We start from the raw sequence: 14,452 nt of genomic DNA, 5'->3' as shown, positions 1-14,452 counted from the left end.
GACAAAGAAAGTTCAACTCAAACCCATGCTTTTCATTAACTACTTGTTTAGAAAGGCTGGTTTATCCCCTCTGGGAGTTTATTACAGGTATTCTAAAAAGAAAATCTTCATAATTAAGTGATTTCAACCATATACACTGGTCTCTCAGCATCACACAAAACTGTTATGGTGATCATTCTTCGTATTGATGAGACATACAGTATAGAGATAACAAGCATTTTGCTGAACAGCTTTTATTCAGGTTGTTAATTAAATATCCCAGTTCAAGATGTTTCTGACAAAGTTGCACTTCAGAGGATTTAAAAGAACAACACAAGACTAATTAAAGCTATAAATAAAACAATGTTCCAATGCTTAAGTTCTTAATCAGTACAGGTGGCTCTACAGAAATGCGAGGGCAGCCAACTGTGCATTGGAATAGTCATATCACGGTGAAGTGGAGGCCTGGATGAGATGAGCTAGTAGGGTACGAGGTTGTGTAAATGGAGATAGAGTCTCGGAGTAATGGTGTAAATATGTCTACCTCAGCACTGTTGGAAGCATTCAAAGAAGAAATAGTAAGATCCAAAGCCAATATGTTCCTATAAGGATAAAAAGAGTAACATGTATTGGGAACCTTGGATGTTGAGGGATATTGAAGGTTGGATAAAGAGAAAAAAAGGAAATATATGATGTCAAGGGAGGTATGTCAAGATAATAAAATGTGTCAGGAGGCTTTTAGAAAGGAAGTTAGGAAGGTAAAGGAGTCATGAAAAATCACTGGCTGACAGGGTAAGGGAGAAGTAGGGCCATTGAAGACAACCTGGCAATCTGCATGGAGCCAGGAGGTAGAGGTGAGGTCCTAAGTAAATACATTTCATTTGTATTTACAAAGGAAACAGGCTTAAACCACAAAATATAGGAGCATTCGGCCCATTGAGTCTCTTCCACTACTTGATCATGGCTGATTTATTTTCCCTGTCAAGCCCATTCTCTTGCCTTCTCCCCATAACCTTGGATGCCCTTACAAATCAAGGACCTATCAACCTCCACTTTAAATATACCCAATGACCTAGCCTCCACAGCCGTCTGTGGCAATGAATTCCATAGGTCCACCACCCTCGAGCTAAATAAATTTTACCTCATGGACTTTGCTGTTGGAGAATTCACAGAAGGGGTAGGTGTGACTCTGGTGCAGGTCTCCATAAATGAAACAGAGGTACTTAATGTCTTTATCTAAAGCAATGGTTCCCAACCTGAGGTCCACGAACCCCTCGGTTAATGCTAGGGGTCCATGGTATAAAAAAGGTTGGGAAACTCTAATCTAAAGATCTGAGAAGAGATTACTAGGGATCTGCTGAGATTTTTAAATCTTCACTTGACACATATTTTAGTTACCAGTTGACTGAGGTACAGCAAATGTGGCCCCTCCTTTTCAAAAAAGTGTAGCAGGGAAAGGCTGATAGTTACAGACCTGTGAGCATCATATCAGTGGTGGGGATCAGACTGGAAGAAGTTCTGAGGAAAGCACTGATGATCATTTAGAAAGGCAGGAACTAATCAAAGAAGGCCAACATGCATTTGTTAGGGGTATCTCCTGTCTGACACAGTTGATTGAATTATTTGAAGAAGTGACAATGCATACTGATGAAAGCAGCAATAGATCTGATTTATATGAACTTTACTAAGGAAGGTTCCACAGAGGAGATTGGTTCAAACTGGCCATGGGATCTGGGGAAGTTAGCAAACTGGATCCAAAATTGGTTTGGTAATGGAAGACAGAGGGTGAAGGCACACAGAAGTTTTGTGATTGGATGCCTGTGACTGGTAGTGTATCACAAGGATTGGTGCTGGGATCCTTGTTATTTCTAATATATAACAAATGACTTGAGTTGGATTTGGAAGGCAAGATAAGTAAGTTCATGGATTGGTGGCTTCTGTGAAAGACCATAAGTTATAGAAACAGAATTAGGCCATTTGGCCCATCGAGTCTGCTCTGCCATTTCATCATGGTCCAATATCCTGCCTTATCCCTGCATCCCGCCATGCCCTGACTAATCAAGAATCTATCAACCTCAGTCCTAAATATACCAATGACTTGGCCTCCACAGCCATCTGTGGCAACAAATTCCACAGATTAACCACTCATTGGCTAAAGAAATTCCTCCTCAATTCTGTTCTAAAAGGACACCATTCTATTTTGAGGCTGTATTCTCTGGTCTTAGACTCCACAATCATAGGAAGCATCTTCTCTGCATTCACTCTGTCGAAGCCTTGGGCTGCAGAGGGATACTTGCAAGCTGTAAATGGCAGACGATGTTTCCTTCAGACAATGTAAAGAGATGAAAAATGTATTTGTACACGTGACATCAGACCTCCCCAAAGCAATATAGGACCATTGTTTGGTTGCATAATTGCAGGCAAATTATGCTTAGCGAGGCCCAGAAAGCCATTTGATAATAACATACTTACCTTACTTTTATTGTCACCTAACAATTGATACTAGAGTGTACAATCATCACAGCGATATTTGATACTGTGCTTCGCGCTCCCTGAAGTACAAATCGAAGTAAATATAATAAAAAATTAAATTATAAATCATAATTAGGAAATAGAAAAGGGAAAGTAAGGTAGTGCAAGTCTGGTCTGGATATTTGGAAGGTACGGTCCAGATCCGGGTCAGGATCCGTTCAGCAGTCTTATCACAGTTGGAAAGAATCTGTTCCCAAATCTGGCCTTACGAATCTTCAAGCTCCTGAACTTTCTCCCGGAGGGAAGAGGGACAAAAAGTGTGTTGGCTGGGTGGGTCGTGTCCTTGATTATCCAGGCAGCACTGCTCCGACAGTGTGCGGTGTAAAGTGAGTCCAAGGATGGAATATTGGTTTGTGTGATGTGCAAGGTAATCTGCATCAATGTTGTGAGATGAGAGTAAATTTACCAAGGAGATTTTCTTGCTGTTCATCAGTGTAATAATATTAGATCTTATGCATCCAAATGTGAGGGCAGATCATGACTTGGTTTATTACATTGTCTCATTACTTATTTCCTTATTATTATCATAGAGAGTCAGGCCATTTTATATGATGAAGTCTCTGAGGTGGGACTTCATCTGACCATTTTCTGACAAACAGATGATGATGCTGCTGTTAAAGTTAATCATGTGGGTGCATATCACTCTTATCTTGCAGTTTCCTGCAAAGAAGCAATGACTTTTTTCCATTTGTATTATTGTTTTAAACCTAATGTAAATTTAAGAGAATTTGCCATAATATATACAGCATGTAAGGCTCTTCCTTGTAGTCCAAAGGCAGAAACATATCAATGATTTGAGAATGACATTGACAAGTCATTCACAAACTTGCTCCATTTTTACATTATCAGGGTAGCAACTCAACCTTTTGATGTGCTGGCCTACTGTCTCCTGAATCCTTGTGTTTCTCAGAAAGACCCATGGACCTGCAGGAAGGATTACTTGAAAGAAAATGAGGGTATGGGAGATATGTTAATGAGCTGTTCAATGTTCATTGAGATGATCATCATTAAAACTTATCAATGTAATTGGTTACAAGACAGGATTTGTAGAAATCCCAAATGATCAATTTAAATGCATAAGAGGAAATACAGATGAAATACTTCCCACTTTCTTTTCAGCATAATCACCTTGTAAGTAGAGAAATATGGAAAAGCCACACTCCTTTTTCTGCTCTTAAACATATGTTTTATTCACAACTCATGAACAACTATTAGCAAACACAGCTGGTAGCAAATACAGCACTGAATTAAAAGCATTTTATGTTCTTTCACTCTGTGTAGTTTGATTGTGTTGTGACTGTACAATACATATCAAATAAATAAAAGCACACACTCAGAGGAGAAGTTAATGTGTATACAGTATTCACTTTGCAGAGAGAGCAACAAATCAATGTGCGTACATATGTTATCAGTCAATAATTAGTGCTAAGGGGAGTCATTGCGCTAAAAGAAATAGACGCATACATTACACTTCCTCCCCCTTTAGATTAATGTAACATAAAACCGTACATGTAACAAAACATTCAATTTATCTTTAACAGACAATATTCAAATAAGCTTTCACAATAACAGTCCATAACTAACTTAACTATACTAAAGATTCAGTCTTTAGGGTGGCGCTCTGTTGCTTTCAGGATAGTGTCGTTGGACACGTGGAGTGACCTCAGGTTTGGCCATTGTCTTGTTAGAGACAACATTCCCTGCTGCAGGTGTCACATTACTGTTAGTGGCATGATTATCACTGAGAGATAATTTCAGTGGCTGTAATGTGTCCGTCTTGTTGGATGCAGTTGACTCAGGTGTGTTCCTCGGTTGAGCATCCAGTATGTGGTCCATATGATGTCTCCATGTCTGATCTCCAACATCCACTGTGTACATCAGTGGTCCAGTTCTTGTAGCTATCTTACCGAGTGTCCACTTGTCTTCTCAGTAATTATGCACTAGACTTTTTATCCAACCTCGAAGCTTCTTGCTGATTTACTTGGCAACTGGCGGAACTGTTCATTCTGCACTTTCCTCTGTAGATCTGGTTTCAGGAGGTCTGCACGAGATCTCAGATTCCTGCTGATGAACAGCATTGCAGGTGTTTGATTTGTTGTCACATGAACAGAGTTCCGATACAAAAAAAAAGTTGTCCACCTTGTGCTGTAGAGAAACGTCATCCTTGTCCATAGTTTTAATAGACTTCTTGAAGGTTTGGCTAGCTCATTTGTTGCTGGGTGGTGAGGAGCTGACTTCTGATGCCATTTTTCTTCCTGAATAGTCTCAACTCTTCTGATGTGTATTGTGGTCCGTTGTCACTCCAAATTTGTTCTGGTAAGCTATTTCTGGAGAAGATAGTCCTCATGGTGGAAACAGTATTTTATGATGTGGTTGACTGCATTGGTATGATCTTAGGCCTCTTCAAATGAGCATCCACAGTGATCAGAAACATGGAGTCCATAAATGGCCCAGCAAAGTCAACATGCACTTTTTGCCATGGTGAAAATGGCTACTCCCATGGGTATAATGGTGCCTCTGGGTGTACATTTTGAAATTTTTTGGCATCCTGAACAGCTTTTGGTCAAGTCTTCAATCTATCTATCTATTCCAGGCCACCATACATAGCTCCGGGTGAGATTTTTCATCTTGACTGTACCCAGGTGTCCTTCATGCAACACCTAGTGCACAGTTTGGAGGGAACCACAATATGAGGTCCACACGTCACCATTCTTTGACATACAGACAGTTGGTCTCGTCTCACTGAGAACTCTTTATACATATGATTACCATGAGCTGGCCATTCTTGCATGGTAATGTCATAGACTTTTGACAATGTGACAATGTGGGTCGTTCCTCGTTCTTCTTCATATTTCAGAATTTGTTACTGGCAACTGGTCCACTAATGCTGTGTGGAACACTTCTGCTGGGTCACAGAATGAAGACTTTTCTCGCTCAGTTGCCAACAGTGGAAGATGTGACAAACCCTTCGTGTTGCTGTGTTGTTTGGTACCCTTGAACTCTATGTCATAAGAGTGAGCTCCTAGGAAAAGAGTCCAATGTTGCAACTGGGTAGCTGTCATCAATGGAATTCCCTTTCTAGGATTGAAAATGGACACAAGGGGCCGGTAGTTTCAATAGGTACATTTAATGTCAGAGAAATGTATATAATATACATCCTGAAATTCTTTTTCTTCGCAAACATCTACTAAAACAGAGGAGTGCCCCAAAGAATGAATGACAGTTAAATGTTAGAATCCAAAAGCACCCCGCAGCTCCCCCTCCCACACACAAGCAGCAGCAAGGCAATGACCCCCCCTCCCCCACCAGCAAATAATCATCGGCACCCTCCACCGAGCACTCAAGTGTGCAGCAAAGCATCAAGAAAGACACAGGCTTGCAGTACCCCAAAGACTACTCGTTCACCTGGTAATTCAACATACCACAGGCTCTCTCTCTCTCTCCCTAATAAAGGAAAAAGAGGTGTCCCGGTTTCACGGCCAGAGGGGAGATATAACAAAAAAACTTGCTGATTTATGGTGTTAAAAGTCTGTTGCATCGCTTTTTCCGAGCTCTGTTCCCAAAGAACCTGGGTCTCTGGGCACACAGCCAGCAGACAGCTCACTTTTTTTAACCTTCTGTGTACTTCCACAACACATCAGGCAGTGGCAGTGACCTCAAATCCACCCACCTCCGGAGCCACGAAAATCTGACACTGGAGTAAACTTTTATCTGTAGAGGTAGTGGTGGAACTTTTTTATTCCCCTTACTAGACTAAGGGCCTCTTGGTGGATTTGTACGTAGTTGCATTCTGCACTCGTCAGTGATCTTGAAGCAAATGCAATAAGGTGTTCAGATCCATCTTCCATCGTGTGTGACAAAACAGCTCCAATGTCATAAGGGGATGCATCGCATGCCAGTCTGATGGGCAGAGATGGGTCATAATGGGTGAGTAGTTACTAGTCTCTTTGTTTCCTTGAGTGCTCTTTCACATATCTCTGACCATTCCCACTTTGCTCCTGTCTGCATCAGTATGTTCAATGGGTGTACCACTGTAGCAAGATTTAGGAGAAACCAGTGGTAGTAGTTTACAAGGCCCAAGTATGACCTGAGTTGTGACACATTTTCCAGTTTCGGTACCTGCAGCACTGAATCAATCTTCTCCTGTGACTTATGTAAGCCCTGATTGTCAATGACGTCCACAATATGAGATTTAATTCTTGCAAAACTCACATTTCTCTCTCTGTGCACACAGACCATACTCAATCAGCCTGGGAAGCACTTTTCCAAGGTTCTGGAGGTGCTCTTCATCATTCTTGTCAGTCACAATGATGTCATCAGGGTAACATTGTGACCATCAAGGTAATATCGTGTTCCTGGGACACCTTGGAGAACGTGGTCCATTGCTCTTTGGCAAATTGCTGGAGCTGGTGCGATGCCAAAGATGAGTCAATTATACTCGAACAGTTCCTTGTGAGTGTTGACTGAGAGGAACTTCCTGCTTGACTCCACCTCCCATTTGCAGATAGGTTTATGACAAGTCAATCTTTGAAAACCTCTCCCTGCCTGACAAAGGTGCAAACATGCCTTCAGTTCATGGCAGGGGATACTGCACAGTATGCAGCACAGGTTTGATGCTTACTTTGAAGTCCCTGCATACGCGAACAGCTTGATCACTAGGAGAATGGGCATGGCCGAATTGCTCCACTCAAACTCGGAGAGAACACCAGATGTCACCAAGCTCTAAAGTTCAGCATTCACTTCAGGATGCAGTATGTAATGACACGCTTTGTGGAATCTTGGTGTCGATTGGTGTCTTGGTTTCATCCAGTTCAATTCTGGCTTTCATGGCTTGAGTTTACCAAACCCTTTCTCAAAAATCTTCTCATTAGCATTCAGCAGCTGTGACAGTCTCTGGTTAGTGCTACATTTGGGCTGCCATTGCCTGTTGATGATGCATTGAGAGCTTTGATTGTGTGCCAGTCTAGATGGATTTTTCTCAACCACTCACACCTGAAAAGCTTTGGCCCTCCACTTTTCAACACATAAAGCTCCAACTGCTGTGCTTCTCCTCCGTACATCACATTCACTTTCACTTTGCCTTTGGGAGACACTTTTTTACCTGTGTATGTCTTTAGCATCACCGAGATCTTTTCTAAAGGTAGCTTAGAAAACAGTCTGTTGCAGTCAGCCTCTGGAATTATGGTCAAAGCTGACCCTGTATTCAGCTCCATTTTCGGTGTTACAGCAGACACATCTCTTGTGATCCATATGATTGTGTGATCTGGTTTAGTATTGCTATACAGTTCTAGGCATGACAGACTTTGTTGTCTGATTCAATTTCACATTCAGTCACTTTATGCATTTGTTTGTTTGAAACTTTTCACTGTATGGTCTTTCTCTTTGGTTGTGCTTTTATCTGACTTGCATGCTCCCTCTATGTGGCTTTGTCTGTGGCACTTTGCAAATTTTTTCTTTGAACCAACAGTCATTTGCATCTTGGGAGGATTTGCCACATCAATAACATTTTTGGTTTTTTCCATCATGCAGGGACACTTTGAGCATTTCAAATTCTAAACTCTTTTTCTGTAGTCCTGCTGCATCCTTGGATGCAGTCTCTAACGATATTGCAATAGTCATTGCCCATTCTAAGGTTAACCCTTAATGCACCAGAAAATCCATCTCTAAAGTCACAGTATTGAAAAAGTTTGCACAGTTCTGCAATGGATTCAGAAATGCTTTCATCCTTTGACTGGTTCCTTTTGTGAAATCTAAATATCTAAGCTATTACTAATGGTTTTTGGCTCAAGTGATTTTGCAAAATTGCACCAATTTTGTCGAAAATCTTGCTTGCTGGCTTTTCAGGAGTTACTATGTTGTGTAAGAGACTGTATGTTTTAGCACTCATCATACTAAAGGCTGATTTATACTTGTGCGTCGCATTGACACCGTAGGTACCACATACCCTATGCCGTAGGGTGACAAGCACCTCCCCAAAAAAGTAACTCACGCGTTGCTGCGATGCAGACTGCAACAACTGTGATTGGTCCGCTTGGTAGCATCTCATTTCCTCCTATGAATTTCTGATTGCTTCTTCTCTGCCATGTCTGCACACCGATGCGAAATAGATGAACCAAATCGTCAAATCTACCTGCCGATATGCGAAAATGTTTGAAATGCATTTTCTCGTCCACGTCTCTCACGAAGAAACTCAAAACAGTGGCACAGAAACCCCACCGCCAACTAGCGTTTTGGCACACACCAATGCATGCTCGCTATGGCGTAGAGTGACACAGAAGTGAAAATCAGGGCTATGGCGTAGCCCGTACGCACAACTATAAATCAGCCTTAAGAAGTGTGGAGACTTTCTTTACCTCTTCCACATCATTAGCATTACAATGCAGTTCAACCCTCTCGATATACAATTCCCTGTCCTCATTAGCACTACCAAAATCATCAACATTCCCAACTAAGGCTATTGTCATGCTATTTTTATTTTAGTTTTGCTAGTTGTGCATCTCTCACTGAGTACTGTGTACTGTTACTCAAGTGCCCTTTTCTAGCATCCATGACTGCCTTCTCCATACTGGTTCAGATTACTCTTTCCTCTCATCTCTCTCTCTCTCTCTCTCTTCCTCCATATTCTGTTGTCTCTTAACTGCCTGTGCAGTTGGTGATATCCGCTGACATTCAGGTTCGTACTCATTGCCAAATTTGTTGTGTCTGTCGAACTACATATCAAATAAAAGCACGCAGTCGAGGAGAAGTTAACTTGCATATTCACTTTGCAGAGAATAACAAAGCAATGTGCGTATATATGTTATCAGTCAATAATTAGTGCTAAGGGGAGTCATTGCGCTAAAAGAAATAGATCCGTACATTACAGATTGACTATTGGCACATTTTATTCTTCAGTTTGTGTGAATTTTATAGACCATTGAAGATGGAACAGCACAGCACAGGAAAAGGCACTTCGGCCCACAATGTTTTACTAAATCTACTAAATTAATCCCTTATGCCTACACAATGATAAAAGGTTACGGCCTGAAACATTGACTGTTTATTCGTTTCCATAGATGCTGCCTGACATTCTGAGTTCCTCCAGCATTTTGTGTGTATCCTTTATTAATCTGTGTTTTTCTAAATTTAAACATCCCCGCATTATGATAATTGAGAATTGATTCCAAGAATTTGTTTACCACAAACAACAAACAAGATGGCCACATCTACGAAGGGAAATGGACAGTTGACATTAAGATCATTGACCAACATTTACACACTTCATTCCTTCCTCCCTTTTTAAAAACTGTGTAACAATGGCAGCCTTCCAGACCTTTAAAGGCTGCATGTAGCCAGGAGTGATTGAAAAATAATGTGATTACTGTACTTCTTTTAACAGCTTGAAGTATGTTGCATTAGGGCAATATGCTGGATATCTAAAAAAATGCTGGTAGCTTTACACTATCTTCTTTTTGCAACACTTATCATATCCAGTGTTTCACACTCTCCTTCCTTAGCAGAGGCATCCCCCATCCTACATTATCTCACCCCATTTGTCAAGACAGCTGGAAAGTATTCATTCAGAAACACCCACATCTTCCTCCTCTACAATGAGATTGCTTTTTCAGTTCCTAAAATGGCCTGCTGGAATTGCAGACTCATGCAGGTGAAAGCAGGCCCTTCGACCCACTGAGGCCACACCAGTCATCTACAGTAATTTGACACCAAATCCATTTTTATTCTGCCCTCATTTCTATCATTCCTCCAGATTCTACCCCTCAACTGCACATGAAAGGACAATTTACAGTGGCCAATAAACCTGCAAGCCACATGGCTTTGAGATACGGGAGGTAGCTGGAAAATTTGGAGGAAGCCTGTGCAGTCACAGGGAGAACATGCTAACTCCACTGGACCTGCGTGGTAGCAGCTCTTCTAGATGTAGCCCCCATAATTTTTCTTATTTATTCTTTTTCTTCTGATGTATTTACAAAACATCATTAGATTTCCTTTGATTTTACTTATCAATTGTTAAGTGTTCTGTCGTTCTGTGTTGTAATGTGCTGAACATTGTAGGCATGTTATGTTGGCTCTGGAATATGTAACGACAGCTGCAGGCTGCCCCTGGCTTATCCTCAGGTGTGTTGGTTGTTAAAGCAATTGATGCATTTCACTGTATGTTTTCATGTACTTGTAATAAATAAATCTGAATCTGAATCAATATTTTTATTCCTCTTTTATCTTTACTGATTTCCCTTTTTGTTCCATGGCTATGCATTTTATATTTTTCTAGGTGTCTGCATTCTAACTTTACATTTATCAAGGCAAGCAAAAGGGGAATAGCTTTCATGAAATATTTGATTCTCACCATTTCCCACAGTGGAATAAGTGGATGTAGGTTTCAGGATGAACAAGGCTGAAAGGAGGTTGAGGTCTAGAGTAGTAATGGGAATGCTGGTTCTGCAGGCAAGCCACTGGGCAGCATCTGCAGAAATGGAAAAGGAATTATTGATGATTTGGGTTGAAATCATGCACCTAGACTTGATGAGTTTGAACAGACTCCAGTGCTCCCATATAAATCGAGCCTTTGAAGTTTTTACATTCAAGAAGCAGGACAAACAGGATCTTGTTATGAAGTTCACAGCAAGGGACCCAAACATAATCTGCCTTTTAGTTGCACCTTTTAGTTTTAATGGAGGAGGATGTTGCCTACAATCCATGCCCTGGAGATAGCCAACTCTTAAAACCTTTTCAGGAGGTTAGAACCATAGAGCCATAGAACATTACAGCACAGAAACAGGCCCTTTGGCCCTTCTTGGCTGTGCCAAACCATTTTTCTGCCTAGTCCCACTGACCTGCACCTGGACCATATCCCTCCATCCACCTCTCATCCATGTACCTGTCCAAGTTTTTCTTAAATATTAAAAATGAGCCTGCATTTACCACTTCATCTGGCAGCTCATTTTATGCTCTCACCACTCTCTGTGTGAAGAAGCCCCCCCAATGTTCCCTTTAAACTTTTCCACCTTCACCCTTAACCCATGTCCTCTGGTTTTTTTTCTCCCCTAACCTCAGTGGAAAAAGCCTGCTTGCATTCACTCTATCTATACCCATCATAATTTTATATACCTCTATCAAATCTCCCCTCATTCTTCTACGCTCCAGGGAATAAAGTCCTAATGTATTCAACCTTTCTCTGTAACTCAGTTTCTCAAGTCCCAGCAACATCCTTGTAAACCTGCTTTGCACTCTTTCAACCTTATTAATATCCTTCCTGTAATTCGGTGACCAAAACTGCACACAATACTCTAAATTCGGCCTCACCAATGCCTTATACAGCCTCACCATAACATTCCAACTCTTATACTCAATACTTTGATTTATAAAGGCCAATGTACCAAAAGCTCTCTTTGCTACCCTATCTACCTGTGATGCCACTTTTAGGGAATTTTGTATCTGTATTCCCAGATTTCTCTGTTCTACTCTGTTCCCTCGGTTCTCTGTCTTCTTGTAACATTGCTTTTATTTAGGTAGTTAATTTCCCGGTTACTTGTTGGCCCGAAGAAATAGAACGTACCCTACCAAGTGAAAGGGTTATTCTCACTCATTCACTTCTGGCAACTTGTCTGAGGCTCCCTACACCACCACCATAGCTACGTCTCCTTGTAGGGAATTTTAAAATCCAGTACTTCTAGTATTCTTGTATATTATTTCTCTGCTCCACACAGAAAACAGAGCATTGTGAACATGGATGTTGTTAAACTCTATTTCTTGACATAGAAACATAGAAAACCTACAGCACAATGCAGGCTCTTTGGCCCACAATGCTGTGCCGAACATGTCCTTACCATAGAAATTACTAGGCTTACCTATAGCTCTCTATTTTTCTAAGCTCCATGTACCTATCCAAAGTCTCTTAAAAGACTCTATCAATTCTGCCTCCACCACCGTTGCCGGCAGCCCATTCACACACTCACCATTCTCTGCATAAAAAACTTACCCCTGACATCTTCTCTGTACTACTCCCAAGCACCTTAAACCTGTGCCCTTTGGTGGCAGCCATTTCAGCCCTGGGAAAAAGCCTCTGACTATCCACAGGATCAATGCCTCTCATCATCTAACACACCTCTATCAGGTCACCTCTCATCCTCTGTCGCTCCAAGGAGAAAAGGCCGAGTTCATTCAACCTATTTTCATAACGCATGCTCCCCAATCCAGGCAACATCCTTGTAAATCTCCTCTGCACCCTTTCAATGGCTTCCACATCCTTCCTGTAGTGAGGTGACCAGAACTGAGCACAGTACTCCAAGTGGGGTCTGACCAGGGTCCTATATCAATTGTGCTTTACTATTATTTTCTCCTGTAGTCACTGGTTTTTATTAAAGTTTGCATCAACTGCATGTTTGTGGTCTTCTGCAGTTGTAGCCCATTCACTTCAAGGTTCCTGCACACCACTGTTGTAACTTGTGGTTATTTGAGTTACTGTTGCCTTCCTGTCATCTTGAACCAGTCTGACCACTCCCCTCTGACCTCTCTCATTAAAAAGGCATTTTCGCCCACAGAACTGCTGCTCAGAGGAAGCATTTTTTTATTTTTACACCAATCTCTGTAAACTCTAGAGATACTCAAACCATCCAATTTGGCTCCAACAAACATTTCACAGTCCAAAGCTCTTAGATCTGCAAAGTCTTGAAATCCTTCCTTAGGTCTGCATACTTTTATGCATTGAGATGCTACCAAATGATTGGCCGATTAGATATTTGCATTAACGAGCAGCTGTACAGATGCACCTAATAAAGTGACCACTGACTGTACTATATGTATTCTGCATCAATGTTCGAAAGGCATTTCTAATTGGCAACACCAAAGGTTTTTGAGGAAAATAAAGGTAACAAATTGATAATGACAAAAGATACACTGACTAATAGGAAATACTGAGTAGGCAGATGAAAAGAGGTAAGAGGCCAGATTGGGGAATAAAAAAAGAGGCAAGGGGGAGGGAATAATATTTTTACTGGAAGGAGAAACCATTATCTATGCCATCAGGTTGGAGACAGAATATAATGTGTTGCTCCTCCACCCTGAGGGTGCACAAGACACGTCAGTACGGAAATAGGAATCGGAATTAAAATGTTTGGCCACCAGGAAATTCCACTTTTGGCAGATGAGCGGAGGTGCTCAACGAAGAGATTCTCCAGTTTAAGATGGATCTGACCAATGCAGAGGAGGATGCATCGGGACCACTTGTCACAATAGACATCCCCCAGCAGATCGGCAGGTGAAGCGTTGTCTCACCTGGAAGGACGGTTTGGGCTCTGAATGGAGCTGTGGGAGGAAGCAGATGAACAGGTGGAGCACTTTGTCTGCTAGCAGGCAGCCTTAACCACTAAACCAGATACTGATCAAGTTTCTGCGATTACTCTTACCCGTTCCTCAATAACATTTACAAATACATAAGGAAAAATACATAAGAAAAACATCTTCACCCCTGTCACCAAACTGTTCTAAATTTTGAACAAAGAATTGCTATTTTATGCAGAAATTGACTAAATAGATACAGAATACCATTTGGTAACCTCGTAGATGTTAAAATTCCTTATTTGCATAATCAATCACTAATCACTAAAATAATAGTTAATAATAGCCAGTAAAATCTATGCATTACAGACCAATAATGCTTCAGAATTAGTAAAGTAGCTGTCCAATATCAAATGTCACCTTAGAATCCTTTGTTTGCATTTTATCTTGTCTTGGTATGCCAAATGGCTCCATCCCCATACTGTACAAGGAGAAGTTGTGCTCTTCAAAGATCCCTCTTGACTGGGTTGACTGCACTCTATTCGTAGACTATCCTTGCCTGGACATTATCTTATCCCTTATCTTGATACAACCTCCACACCTCCCTTACCCTCTTTTGTCCTGTAAAAGACAAATCTTACTGAATTTCAATAACACAAAGTCTGTG

The sequence above is a fragment of the Hemitrygon akajei genome, chromosome 14 (genome assembly GCF_048418815.1).
Source record: "Hemitrygon akajei chromosome 14, sHemAka1.3, whole genome shotgun sequence".
Taxonomy (NCBI): domain Eukaryota; kingdom Metazoa; phylum Chordata; class Chondrichthyes; order Myliobatiformes; family Dasyatidae; genus Hemitrygon; species Hemitrygon akajei.
This window is presented reverse-complemented; position numbering follows the sequence as displayed.